General features: G+C 42.8%; 1 protein-coding gene across 3 annotated transcripts in view; it reads right to left on the bottom strand.

The window, feature by feature from the left end:
- LOC135553170 (protein FAM168A-like) overlaps window positions 1-11542 on the bottom strand; it is a 60104-nt gene extending 48562 nt beyond the window's left edge. For all 3 annotated transcript variants that reach the window (XM_064985334.1, XM_064985333.1, XM_064985332.1), the window contains exon 1: window positions 11402-11542. The gene's annotated coding sequence lies outside the window, so the exon portion shown is untranslated. The remainder of the gene's footprint in view (window positions 1-11401) is intronic.
- Window positions 11543-14234: the final 2692 nt, after the last annotated feature.

Here is a 14234-nt window from a genome sequence, read left to right on the forward strand (position 1 = left end):
AATTCCTATAATAACTACAACCTAAAACCTCTTACCTTGGAATATTGAAGTCTCATGTTAAAAAGAACCACCAAAATTCATATGTTCTCATGTTCTAAGCAAGGAACTGAAACGTTAGCTTTTTTTACATGGCACATATTGCACTTTTACTTTCTTCTCCAACACTTTGTTTTTGCATTATTTAAACCAAATTGAACATGATTCATTATTTATTTGAGGCTAAATTGATTTTTATTGATGTATTAAGTTCAAAAAAAGTATTCATTCAGTATTGTTGTAATTGTCATTATTACATTTTTTTGTTTATTTTATTATTATTACATTTATTTTTATTTTTATTATTTTATTTTTTTATATTATTATTATTTTAAATTTTTTTTTTTTTTTTTTTAAATCGGTCGATTAATCGGTATCAGCTTTTTTTGGTCCTCCAATAATCAGTATCGGCATTGAAAAATCAAATCGGTCGACCTCTAAAACATACCCTCATAAAACTGACCATCCTACCGATCCTTGACTTCAGCAATGTCATTTACAAAATAGCCTCCAACAATCTACATCCGTTTTGTCACCAAAGCCCCATATACTACCCACCACTGCGACCTGTATGCTCTCGTTGGCTGGCCCTCGCTTCATATTCGTCGCCAAACCCACTGGCTCCAGGTCATCAACAAGTCTCTGCTAGGTAAAGCCACACCTTATCTCAGTTCACTGGTCACCATAGCAGCACCAACCCATAGCACGTGCTCCAGCAGGTATATTTCACTGGTCACCCCCAAAGCCAATTCCTCGTTCGGCCACCTTTCCTTCCAGTTCTCTGCTGCCAATGACTGGAACGAACTGCAAAAATCACTGAAGCTGGAGACTCATATCTCCCTCACTAGTTTAAGCACCAGCTGTCAGAGCAGCTCACAGATCACTGCACCTGTACATAGCTCATCTGTAAATAGCCCATCCAACTACCTCCTCCACATACTGTTATTTATCTTGCTCCTTTGCACCCCAGTATCTCTACTTGCACACTCATCTTCTGCACATCTATCACTCCAGTGTTTAATTGCTATATTTGTAATTACTTCGCCACTATGGCCTATTTATTGCCTTACCTCCCATATCTCACCCCATTTGCACACATTGTATATAGACTTTTTCTATTGTATTATTGACTATGTTTGTTTATTCCATGTGTTGTTGTTTGTGTCGCACTGCTTTGCTTTATCTTGGCCAGGTCGCAGTTGTAAATGAGAACTTGTCATCAACTAGCCTACCTGGTTAAATAACGGTGAAATACATTTAAAAAGTTACGTTTAAAAAAAATTGTGCCCTCTCGAGGATTTCTCAGAAAATAATACATGGCACTTTGAAATCTGAAATAAAATTTAAAATAAATAAATAAATTATTTGCAATTACAGTAAATCTATCCAAATCAATATGAGAACACAAGGGCATGGTAATTTAAGAGATGGCTAGACATTACCAGCCTGGTTCTGTACGGAATGCAGGCACATTATGAGACACAGGCCATGTCATTATAAATTATCGCATTTTTATAAAAAAAATGTTTACGGTTAAATTTGTATTGCTTATTTCACTTTTGTTTATTATCTATTTAATGTAAACATGTGTTTCCCATGCCAACATAGCCCCTTAAATTGAGAGAGGGAGAGAGAAAAAACAAGGCCAGGTGTAAATGATTCATCTGCTGACTGCTGAGAGGAACACTGTAGCAGCATAGCAGGCCAGAAGAGTCTGTGTCACTCGGTGGAAACCCTGTGTGTTCCACTGTGTAGTCCCGCTGGTTAACGAGCTACCGCTGGCTAAAGGACAGGTTTAGAGGCAGCCGCTGACACACACACACACACACAATTAGTTGACTCGTGCATTTTAATGTTGGGCTTGAACCTGCCCACCGTCTGGTTCTCTAGAACCCAGGTTCCGTGCTAAGTGTCATTGATTGGAATTGAAGGAGTGAGACTGGAAGTGAAGAAGAGAGATGGCGTGGCTGAGTCACTGATTGGAACCCACTCAACCTCAATCAATCAGATATATTCCGCCCTCTGTTTATCCCTTCCATACTCTCTTTCGGTTTCTCTCCTTCCCGTTTGCCCCCCCCCCTCCCCCGTATCCATGGTGATGGCTGGCTCACACTTGATAGAGGAGGTCGTCAGTACAATCTAATTGCAGTGTTTCTAATTCAATAACACAGTGGGAACCAACCACTGTGATACCACTAATACACCTCCACATACATACACACAGATAGTCTGCTATCATTACTGTTGCCACTCAAATAGGGTGTTTTTTTTTTCATTTTCTCTCTGGTAGTTAGACTAATTGATAGTTTATTGTTCATTAATTGGCCAGAGATTCATTAGTCAGGAAACAGGGGAAAAGCTCTTGTAAAATGGAGTGAAACGTCTACCCATAATTCTACCATCACCTCCTTTCTCCTTCTCTCTTTCTGTCTACCATCCTCTCCCTCCCTCCACCACCTCCTTTCTCTCCGTCTACCATCCTCTTACTTAGTCATCCTCTCCCTCCCTCCACCTCTCCTCTCACTTCTCCACAGAAACCTACCTCCACCTCTCCTCTCACTTCTCCACAGAAACCTACCTCCACCTCTCCTCTCACTTCTCCACAGAAACCTACCTCCACCTCTCCTCTCACTTCTCCACAGAAACCTACCTCCACCTCTCCTCTCCACAGAAACCTACCTCCACCTCTCCTCTCACTTCTCCACAGAAACCTACCTCCACCTCTCCTCTCACTTCTCCACAGAAACCTACCTCCACCTCTCCTCTCACTTCCCCACAGAAACCTACCTCCACCTCTCCTCTCACTTCTCCACAGAAACCTACCTCCACCTCTCCTCTCACTTCTCCACAGAAACCTACCTCCACCTCTCCTCTCACTTCTCCACAGAAACCTACCTCCACCTCTCCTCTCCTCTCCTCTCACTTCTCCACAGAAACCTACCTCCACCTCTCCTCTCACTTCTCCACAGAAACCTACCTCCACCTCTCCTCTCACTTCTCCACAGAAACCTACCTCCACCTCTCCTCTCACTTCTCCACAGAAACCTACCTCCACCTCTCCTCTCACTTCTCCACAGAAACCTACCTCCACCTCTCCTCTCACTTCTCCACAGAAACCTACCTCCACCTCTCCTCTCACTTCTCCACAGAAACCTACCTCCACCTCTCCTCTCCTCTCACTTCTCCACAGAAACCTACCTCCACCTCTCCTCTCACTTCTCCACAGAAACCTACCTCCACCTCTCCTCTCCTCTCACTTCTCCACAGAAACCTATGAGTGTGTGTGTGTCAGAGTATGAGTGTGTGTGTGTGTCAGAGTATGAGTGTGTGTGTGTGTCACAGCACCAGCAGCAGGAAGACCTGTGAAAGGGTCTCGGATCGGTAAATCCATGGACCTCTCAGAGGCTAAACTGGATTCCAGAGTCACATCCCGCCTGAAATATGCTTGTGTGACTATCGTTGGTCATGTTGTTCAACGATGGTCACACAAGCATATTTTAGGCTGGGTGCGACTCTGGAGTGTGTGTGTGTGTCTGGGGCAAGGGAAATGGGAGTGTCTTCATCAAACAGCCCTTAGTTTTAAAATGGTTGATGTTGAGTGTTTTTGGTCCCTTGGTTGTGAAAAGCCCATTCTTCCCCTAAGCCTTCCATTCAGCAGACCACTACCTCCATTTGTAAAGACTATTCTTCACAGGACAATCAAACTGAACAAACACAGAAAAAGATGATCTTTAAATTCCTACAGGCATCCTGTGTGATCGACACCTTTCTTTGTGTCAGAGCTCTAATTCACACAACTACCATGTCACAGAACCACATGATTGGACATACGAGGGGGTCACGATTAAGTGTAACACACCTGATCCCAGACTCAGCTGTGCGGGGGCCCTCGGGGAACAACAATAACAGAGAGAGCAGCAGTTCCTAGCCTGGTAATGTGCATAGCTACATGCTAACAGATACCACCGGAAGAAGAAAAAAAACACACTTCGGGGTTAAGGTTTGTGTATTATATATATATATTCCGGACTCTGCCCGTGTCCGATATTTCTTAATTTCCTTATTTTTACTTCCTTTTTGGATGATGTGCATATTGTTTTGTATTGCTAGGGTACAGTTAGAAACAAGCCTTTCGCTGCTACACCTGTGATAACATCTGCAAATGTGTGTACACAACCAATAAACTTGGATTTGGTTTGATTCAAGAGGTGAGCTAATTTATTCCTGTTTGGAAAAGCAGGGAGCCTGAAGCTGTCATATTCTGGGAAGAACAGCTAAAGAAGATGACATGGAGCTGCACTAATCAATTATAAATCAAACAGGCCACGAGATGGCTTCCACTTAGACCAGCCCAGGGCTGGGCCTGTGGGCCTGCTAAAAAAAATACTGGGAGCCAACATGGCTCCCCCAGGGAACATGAATGAGGGTGAGACAGAAGCATGTGAATCAAATATGAACTCTTGGTTCTTTAAAAAAAGGGGTCTAGACAAACATCAATATTCATATTTTTTAAGCTTACGGGGTGTCCTGATTCAGGGATTCCGTTAGGCGGTAATTGCCGGCCGTTAAATAAAAATGAACATTCGATAAATTGTATCCGGTCCGGGAGGAAAAACAACATTCGGTCGGCCATCAGCGTTTCACCAACCACTTCATAATATGAGCTGGAGGCTGTATGCATTTTCAAAACATACTTCATTGTTTGAAAATCCGACCATAGAAAGGTGTAAGGCAATTATTATATAAAGAATTTATCCTACCATTTCTACCAGTCTGCGTGTCAGTTATGATTTTCATATGTGCATTTTTGTGGAACCATTTTATTTCAATAATAAGGTTTTTCGATCCTCAAAATCAGTGTCATGTGGTTAATCCTAAAAATCTTAATTAAATGATAAAAATATAAAACCTAACAATCAACTAAAGCACCAGCCTCTGCCATATGGACGCATTGATACACCCTAATCACATTCTATTTTAGTAGGCAAGTCAGTTAAGAACAAGTTCTTATTTTCTATTTTCAATGACGGCCTAGAAACGGTGGGTTAACTGCCTTGTTCAGGGGCAGAACGACAGATTTTTTACCTTGTCAGCTCGGGGATTCTATCTCACAACCTTTCGGTTACAAGTCCAACGCTCTAACCACTAGGCTACCCTGCCGCCCATTGGCGGACTAAATAGCATAAATGAGCGCATGGTACTCAGAAATAGGCCTACGGTGAGGACCTATTAGGAGGTAATTCGCAATGGATGTTAAAAAAAGCAGACTTTGTGAGGTGAAGAAATAATGAGTGAGAAGCTCAGCTTATTAGTGGTGGATGTGGTGACTAAGCCAATCAGAAATCAAAACATCCCAAAATGGGCACTTTCCTACATTTGTGAGCAGCAGGCCAGGTCGGCTACCCGTGCTCCGGGGCATGCACTCATTATTCATCATTAACCAGACAGAGAAACCAGACCCATGCTCATATGGAGCTCTACAAACAAAAGACAATGAGACAATGGACAACTCGTGGTATGAAATAAACCAAAACTCACGTTGTCGCAAGTGTAGCAGGTTGTGAACTCGGCAAACAACGTTTCCACTCCGAGATTGTAGAATGACTGTAGGCTACAATGACTGTCGGCTACAATTACAATGACTGTAGGCTACAATGACTGTCGGCTACAATTACAATGACTGTAGGCTACAATGACTGTAGGCTACAATGACTGTAGGCTACAATTACAATGACTGTAGGCTACAATGACTGTAGGCTACAATTACAATGACTGTAGGCTACAATTACAATGACTGTAGGCTACATTGACTGCAGGCTACAATGACTGTAGGCTACAATTACAATGACTGTAGGCTACAATGACTGTAGGCTACAATGACTGTAGGCAACAATTACAATGACTGTAGGCTACAATGACTGTAGGCTACAATGACTGTCGGCTACAATGACTGTCTGCTACAATGACTGTCTGCTACAATGACTGTCTGCTACAATGACTGTCGGCTACAATGACTGTCGGCTACAATGACTGTCGGCTACAATGACTGTCGGCTACAATGACTGTTGGCTACAATTACAATGACTGTCGGCTACAATGACTGTAGGCTACAATGACAATGACTGTAGGCTACAATGACTGTATGCTACAATGACTGTCGGCTACAATTACAATGACTGTCGGCTACAATGACTGATTTGTAGGCAGAATGACAGATTTGTACCTTGTCAGCTCGGGGGTTTGAACGCTCTAACCACTAGGCTACCCTGAATTGAACTTGCAACACCGTACAACTGGCGACCGAAGTCATCGTGCATGCGCCCGGCCAACCACAAGGAATCACTAGAGCGCACAAGGACATCCCGGCTGGCCAAACCCTCCCCTAACCCAAACGATGCTGCGCCAAACCCTCCCCTAACCCGGACGATGCTGGGCCAAACCCTCCCCTAACCCAAACGATGCTGCGCCAAACCCTCCCCTAACCCAAACGATGCTGCGCCAAACCCTCCCCTAACCCGGACGATGCTGGGCCAAACCCTCAAACCCAGATCTGTAGAGAAGCCTCTAGCACTGCGATGCAGTGCCTTAGACCACTGTGCCACTAGGAAGGCCCCTCTGTGTTCTGTTAGACAGGTAGCTCTTTATCCACGGTATAGCAGGTGGTGTAAAGCCATAACACAAGTTATTCCAGCAGCAGACTATGATCGATAATGTCAAAAGCCACACTGAAGTCTAACAAAACAGCCACCACAATATTTGTATTATCAACTTCTCTCAGTGCTGTGCTTGTTCCCTATGAGAATGCTGTAAGTATGTTGTCAATTTATTTGCTATAAAATAGCATTGTATCTAGGTTGTGCACTCTGCAAACAACATATCCACTCTGACAATGAAAACTGTAAAAGATTAATAATAATATATTGAATGCATCAACATAAATTACAGTAACCAAACAAACATTGTCGATGAGAAATTATGTGAATTAACAGTAAATCTACTACTGGTGAACCACCCCCATGGTCTCCACAATGGACTAGTCCACTGAGACAGGCATCACTCATGACAGGCATCAATCAAGACATGTGCCATACATTTTGTATAACATTTTTTGTTGTTGCAACTGCTCAACTAAAAAGTGACTGGTCGACCAACCGCCTATCGCCCAGTCATTCGACCCGTCAACTACATGGGGTCAGCCCTACCAAATGAGCAACCCATCCTAGTTGTTGCATCTTTAGATCTACCATCTTTCTCTAACATCTACCATGCTGTTTAGAATGCTGTTTTCCCCTTTCCCTGCCAATTACATTTAGGCAAATGTTTGAAAATGCTGTTTCATTGGCTGCTTCATTACAGGTGTTGCATGTTTTTGTTCAGATTAATTACCATAATCTACATGTGAATTCTGTGATTGTGATCACTGTGGGTGGATGCACTAATGAATATGTGTCTGGTGCATTTCTCAAATGGCCGGTAAATTAAAAATCTTCTCATCATGTTGTCCAGCGCCACATTTTCCTAAGGGATGTACCAGGATGTAGTTGGTGTTACCAGAGAAAAGAGAGGGAGTCCCTAGACACACACCGCTCTGTAGTAGTGTCTCAGAGAGCAGACTAAACAGACGACAAGCCAACTGGTCACAGCATGGCTGGACAGCATGACTGACTCACAGACCTGGCCTTGGACTTCAGCACTTCTGTCCGTCTGATCGGACAAGCTCACCTTTTGGGGATACTACAGAGAATATGGTGTAGGCCAGAACTGACCTCTCACGAGTAGAGGTTGACCAATTATCATTTTTCGATACCGATTATTGGAGGACCAAAAAAGCCGATACCGATTAATCGGCCGATTTTTATTTATTTATTTGTAATAATGACAATTACAACAATACTGAATGAACACTTATTTTAACTTAATATAATACATCAATAAAATCAATTTAGCCTCAAATAAATAATGAAACATGTTCAATTTGGTTTAAATAATGCAAAAACAAAGTGTTGGAGAAGAAAGTATAAGTGCAATATGTGCCATGTAAAAAAGCAAAAGTTTAAGTTCCGTGCTCAGAACATGAGAACATATGAAAGTTGGTGGTTCTTTTTAACATGAGACTTCAATATTCCAAGGTAAGAGGTTTTAGGTTGTAGTTATTATAGTATTTATAGGACTATATCTCTACCATTTTGTATTTCATATACCTTTGACTATTGGATGTTCTTATAGGCACTTTAGTATTGCCGGTGTAACAGTATAGCTTCCGTCCCTCTCCTCGCCCCTACCTGGGCTCGAACCAGGAACACATCGACAACAGCCACACTCGAAGCAGCGTTACCCATCGCTCCACAAAAGCAGTGCAAGGGGAATAACTACTCCAAGTCTCAGAGCGAGTGACGTTTGAAACAGTATTAGCGCACACACAGCTAACTAGCTAGCCATTTCACATTGGTTACACCAGCCATTAGGTTGATAGGCTTGAAGTCATAAACAGCGCTGTGCTTATGAAGAGCTGAAGAGCTGCTGGCAAAACGCAAGTGCGGTTTGAATGAATGATTACGAGCCTGCTGCTGCTCAGTCAGACTGCTCCATTTCGAAAACAAAACGTTTATTATTTCAGTGAAATACAGAACCGTTCGGTATTTTATCTAACGGGTGGCATCCATAAGTCTAAATATTCTTGTTACATTGCACAACCTTCAATGTTATGTAATAATTACGTACAATTCTGGCAAATTAGTTCGCAATGAGACAGGCAGCCCAAACGGTTGCATATACCCTGACTCTGCGTGCAATGAACGCAAGAGAAATGACACAATTTCACCTGGTTAATATTGCCTGCTAACCTGGATTAGTAGTTATAACTAGTGATTATGATTGATTGTTTTTTCTAAGATAAGTTTAATGCTAGCTAGCAACTTACCTTGGCTTCTACTGCATTCGCGTAACAGGCAGGCTCCTCGTGGAGTGCATGTGGTTATAGCGTTGGACTACTTAACTGTAAGGTTGCAAGATTAGAACCCCTGAGCTGACAAGGTGAAAATCTGCCCCTGAACAAGGCAGTTAACCCACCGTTCCTAGGCCATCATTGAAAATAAGAATGTGTTCTTAACTGACTTGCCAAGTTAAATAATGGTATATAAAAAAATAATTGTTATGAAAACTTGAAATCGACCCTAATTAAATCGGCCATTCCGATTAAATCGGTCGACCTCTACTCTCAAGGTAAGAGGACATAGAGGCCTTTTTTATTAAAACTCTGATTTGGCAGATACTACACAGGCCGATGAGTGATTGTCACCAAGAAGAAGCAGCACTGTCAGGTAGGGCAAGAGATAACAAGGCAGAGAGGTGGGCCAGTACACGTTGTGACACCTGACTGGACTAGCCGTGGGTTTATTTCCAGGTGTAAAAGGAATAACACAGGAAACAAATGATCCTGGGTCAGAACTAGGGCCACACACACAGATAGTTGAGAGTGAGACCACAGAGAAATGCACTCGTGGCCCAGCTTCTACTCTGGCACCTCTGCCACGAGAACAGAAAGACACACAGGATTGTTTGATCCTGGCACACACACACACACAGCGAGAGATGTTTAACACACACACACACACACACACACACAAACAACGAGTCAAGAAGCACACTAATCTTGCACTACAACAAATGATGCTGAGGACACTGACACCCAATGACAGCATCGTTTCACCTAAAGATTAACAAGCAGTCAAAGGACTTAATTGAGATAAACTGGAATGAACATTCTGTTAACACTTCTGTCAAATCATTTCTACAGATATTGACGATTTAGCCTATTTCAAAATCGACCTGCCACTCTAATATCAAAACACACAACCCTAGAGATCAAAACAAGACATCAACAATAATGTTCTGAAGTCAGAAAGCTCTTCAAATACACATCTTTCAGTCCTTGACAGCTGAGCATTCATTCAATACACAAAGAGGACTAAGTAATAATGCTGCCTCTGATGGGACGATTCCTCCTGAATTGAGAGTAAATGGCCTGTACTGATCCACTGGTCCTATTCACAAGCAGAACGATCAGAAAGCAGTGCAGTCTATTCCCGTCCGCAGTCCTGTAGGCCCTTATCTTTCTGCCTCCCTGTGACAGTTTTATGGCTGCATTGTTTGAGCTGTTTACCATTCAAGCATACAACAGTTTATAACTCAAGCACACAAAGGTAGGCCTACACGTGGTTTCAGGCTTTATCGGGTTAAATCATTGTAGTTTGAGTTCCGTTCCTTTCTCTGTAGCGAATATTTTAATGGCTGTTAATACAGGGTCTTTACTTTGTGTCGAGGTATGCAGTTATGAATAAAAGGCACAATGACATTAATTGTCCCACTTACTTTGCGATAGCTAGACGCCTGTGTTGTCAATACTGCTTGGCCATGAATTAATTTCCGTGATAAGTAATAACGTTATAACACGGCATAGTTATTAAACCATATATAGACAACATTTACATGTCCTAATTATTATGAATGTCGTGATTGATTGCACAAATTCCCACACGGGTTATAACGCCAGCCAGTAGTCACAAAACCAGCGATAAATCCCTATTATAAACCGGATAATCCGAAATTCGCAGATTAGGCTCACATCAATACAATAATCCAGAAAGGATTCGGGCTGTTCACGATTCTCTTTTAACACGCATCTGAAATTGCTGATTGCCTTGTTAAATCTCAACAACACCAGGTTAAATGAGAACAACGCAATGGCCACTTCGGTTATTGCTGGTTTGAGAACGGCAAACAAAAATTACATTTCATTTTTGACAAAGCGCTTTGGGAAAGTGATTTAGCTCAAAAAAACATCCACGGCAATGGTTTTAGCGAGTTACATTCCAACATTATTAAACAGAACAGAGATGGTTTGACAAAAATGGACACATAAGCTTTAGACACCATTTTGAAAAACCACTCTGCTCTTTACTGCGCTGCGTGGAATGAAAAATGCGTGACTAGTTATTGAAAACTAGCAAGGCACTAGACAATTCCAACGCCATCATACTGTATCCCATCACGTTTACTAACATAGTTGCATCAGTCACACACTGTCCCTTCTCGTACAATCTGTCAATCGATAACTAGATTGACTAGCTATTTTATCTCAAGCGATGGAGGAAATGCATTACATTTCGTCACACCAAGCTATCAAGTCCATCACTGAAATGTTATTTTTGTCCACCAACTAGGCTAGCTAGCTCGCTAATGCTAGCTATCCTCCATCATCATTGTATTTTCCGAGTACCATGCCATATCCGTGTCGGACAATTGACGGGAAAAGGGGGAAAGAGTATAGATGACACAACAACAATATTTAGCGGGTGATCCTTACCAATGTCTGATTGACAAATGTTGCTCTCTAAATTCCTTATTTTGTTCAGGTATCTTCAAACTCGCTGGCACTGGCAATGTAAACGGTGTCGGTGCTCTAGCTTCTCACTACAGCGATTTCGAGCTTGCAGCGGCGTTGGGAACACCGCGGAATGGGGGATGGGGATGCCGAGAGAGGGAGGGATGGGGGACTGGGGGGAGCGAGGGGCCAGCAGCAGGCAAACATTGAACGTTGATGGGCTTTTCAGGCTCGCAAAATTACACCGCCTCTAGAACTACAACTTCAGCTTTAAAGTGAGTATAACAATATTCGTTTGGAAGTAACTCATTTTGAAGACAAGTTCAACCTGCCTCTCTCGCACACAACATGTATGATTCCCAGGCCCATGGGCACCCCTACAATGAACACATACCACTACTTTCCCCAATGCTACACATTCCTTTGTCTCATGCCCTTCTGCACACTTCCCACACCTAGGATCCTCCCTCCAACACATTACTGCAACATGCCCATAAACTTGACACTTGTCACAACATAATGTATTCTGCACAAAAGCTCATATGGGCTAACTTATATATTCAAACAATTATCACAAGACCACTTCTGGTTACCCTCACTGATTCCACAGCAGCCAACTCTTGTTTTCATCCACCTAGAAACCACAAATAGGTCAGTCAAAAGGCAAGGGTCCAAAAACTTCACTCCTACTGTCATAGACTCATCTTTATCCTGACCCCTGGTGCAAGCCTCGGGCTCCCGAGAACTTCATCACACCTACCACCTCCAATACTTCCACATCATTCACTTCCATTTCTCCTCCGGTCTTCAGCTCACTCTGCTTACACTTTGTACCATTCTTCTTCAACAAACCATCTCCCTTTTCCCCACCATTTTCAACTGACTAAAGCTCACTCTCTCCCCCCCCCCCCCCCCCATTCCTCCTCTGTATTCCTAATATACTGTACTTCTCCTGACATACATCTTGTTCTTGCCTTCTCAAGGGACGCCATTTAACCGGCTGTCACAATCTCCGTACAATCAGCACAAACTCCTCGGGATGTCGCGCTCAACAGTGCATCCCACTTATGAAGCAGCTTCTTCCTCTTGAGGTTCTTCTTTTCCTGACCACAGTTCTTGCTTTGTTCTTCTTCTTCCTTGGGTAGTTAGTTAGATAGCAGACACTTAATATACTGCCTGGCAAGTTTGATGTGTTAGTAGCCAACTAACGTTAGGTAACTAGCTAACATACCAAGTAAAATTGTATGTGTCATATGCACCCAATACAACAGGTGTAGGTAGACCTTACCGTGAAATGTTTACTTAACAAGCCCTTAACCAACAATGCAGTTTTAAGAAAAGTGTTAAGTAAAAAATATAAGTAAAAAAATAAAAGTAACAAATAATGAAAGAGCAGCAGTAAAATAACAGTAGCGTGACTATATACAGGGTCTACCAATACAGAGTCAATGTGGAGGCTATATACAGGGTCTACCAATACAGAGTCAATGTGGAGGCTATATACAGGGGGTACCAATACAGAGTCAATGTGGAGACTATATACAGGGGGTACCAGTACAGAGTCAATGTGGAGGCTATATACAGGGTCTACCAATACAGAGTCAATGTGGAGGCTATATACAGGGGGTACCAATACAGAGTCAATGTGGAGACTGTATACAGAGGGTACCAATACAGAGTCAATGTGGAGGCTATATACAGGGGGTACCAGTACAGAGTCAATGTGGAGACTATATACAGGGTCTACCAATACAGAGTCAATGTGGAGGCTATATACAGGGTCTACCAATACAGAGTCAATGTGGAGGCTATATACAGGGGGTACCAATACAGAGTCAATGTGGAGACTATATACAGGGGGTACCAATACAGAGTCAATGTGGAGGCTATATACAGGGGGTACCAGTACAGAGTCAATGTGGAGACTATATACAGGGTCTACCAATACAGAGTCAATGTGGAGGCTATATACAGGGGGTACCAATACAGAGTCAATGTGGAGACTATATACAGGGTCTACCAGTACAGAGTCAATGTGGAGGCTATATACAGGGTCTACCAGTACAGAGTCAATGTGGAGGCTATATACAGGGGGTACTAGTACAGAGTCAATGTGGAGGCTATATACAGGGTCTACCGGTACAGAGTCAATGTGGAGGCTATATACAGGGGGTACCAATACAGAGTCAATGTGGAGACTATATACAGGGTCTACCAGTACAGAGTCAATGTGGAGACTATATACAGGGTCTACCAGTACAGAGTCAATGTGGAGGCTATATACAGGGGGTACCAGTACAGAGTCAATGTGGAGACTATATACAGGGTCTACCAATACAGAGTCAATGTGGAGGCTATATACAGGGGGTACCAGTACAGAGTCAATGTGGAGACTATATACAGGGTCTACCAGTACAGAGTCAATGTGGAGGCTATATACAGGGTCTACCAGTACAGAGTCAATGTGGAGGCTATATACAGGGGGTACCAGTACAGAGTCAATGTGGAGGCTATATACAGGGTCTACCAGTACAGAGTCAATGTGGAGGCTATATACAGGGGGTACCAGTACAGAGTCAATATGGAGGCTATATACAGGGGGTACCGGTACAGAGTCTATATACAGGGGATACCAGTACAGAGTCAATGTGGAGACTATATACAGGCGGTACCAGTACAGAGTCAATGTGGAGACTGTATACAGGGTCTACCAGTACAGAGTCAATGTGGAGACTATATACAGGCGGTACCAGTACAGAGTCAATGTGGAGGCTATATACAGGGTCTACCGGTACAGAGTCAATGTGGAGGCTAT

The sequence above is a fragment of the Oncorhynchus masou genome, chromosome 13 (genome assembly GCF_036934945.1).
Source record: "Oncorhynchus masou masou isolate Uvic2021 chromosome 13, UVic_Omas_1.1, whole genome shotgun sequence".
Lineage (NCBI taxonomy): Eukaryota > Metazoa > Chordata > Actinopteri > Salmoniformes > Salmonidae > Oncorhynchus > Oncorhynchus masou.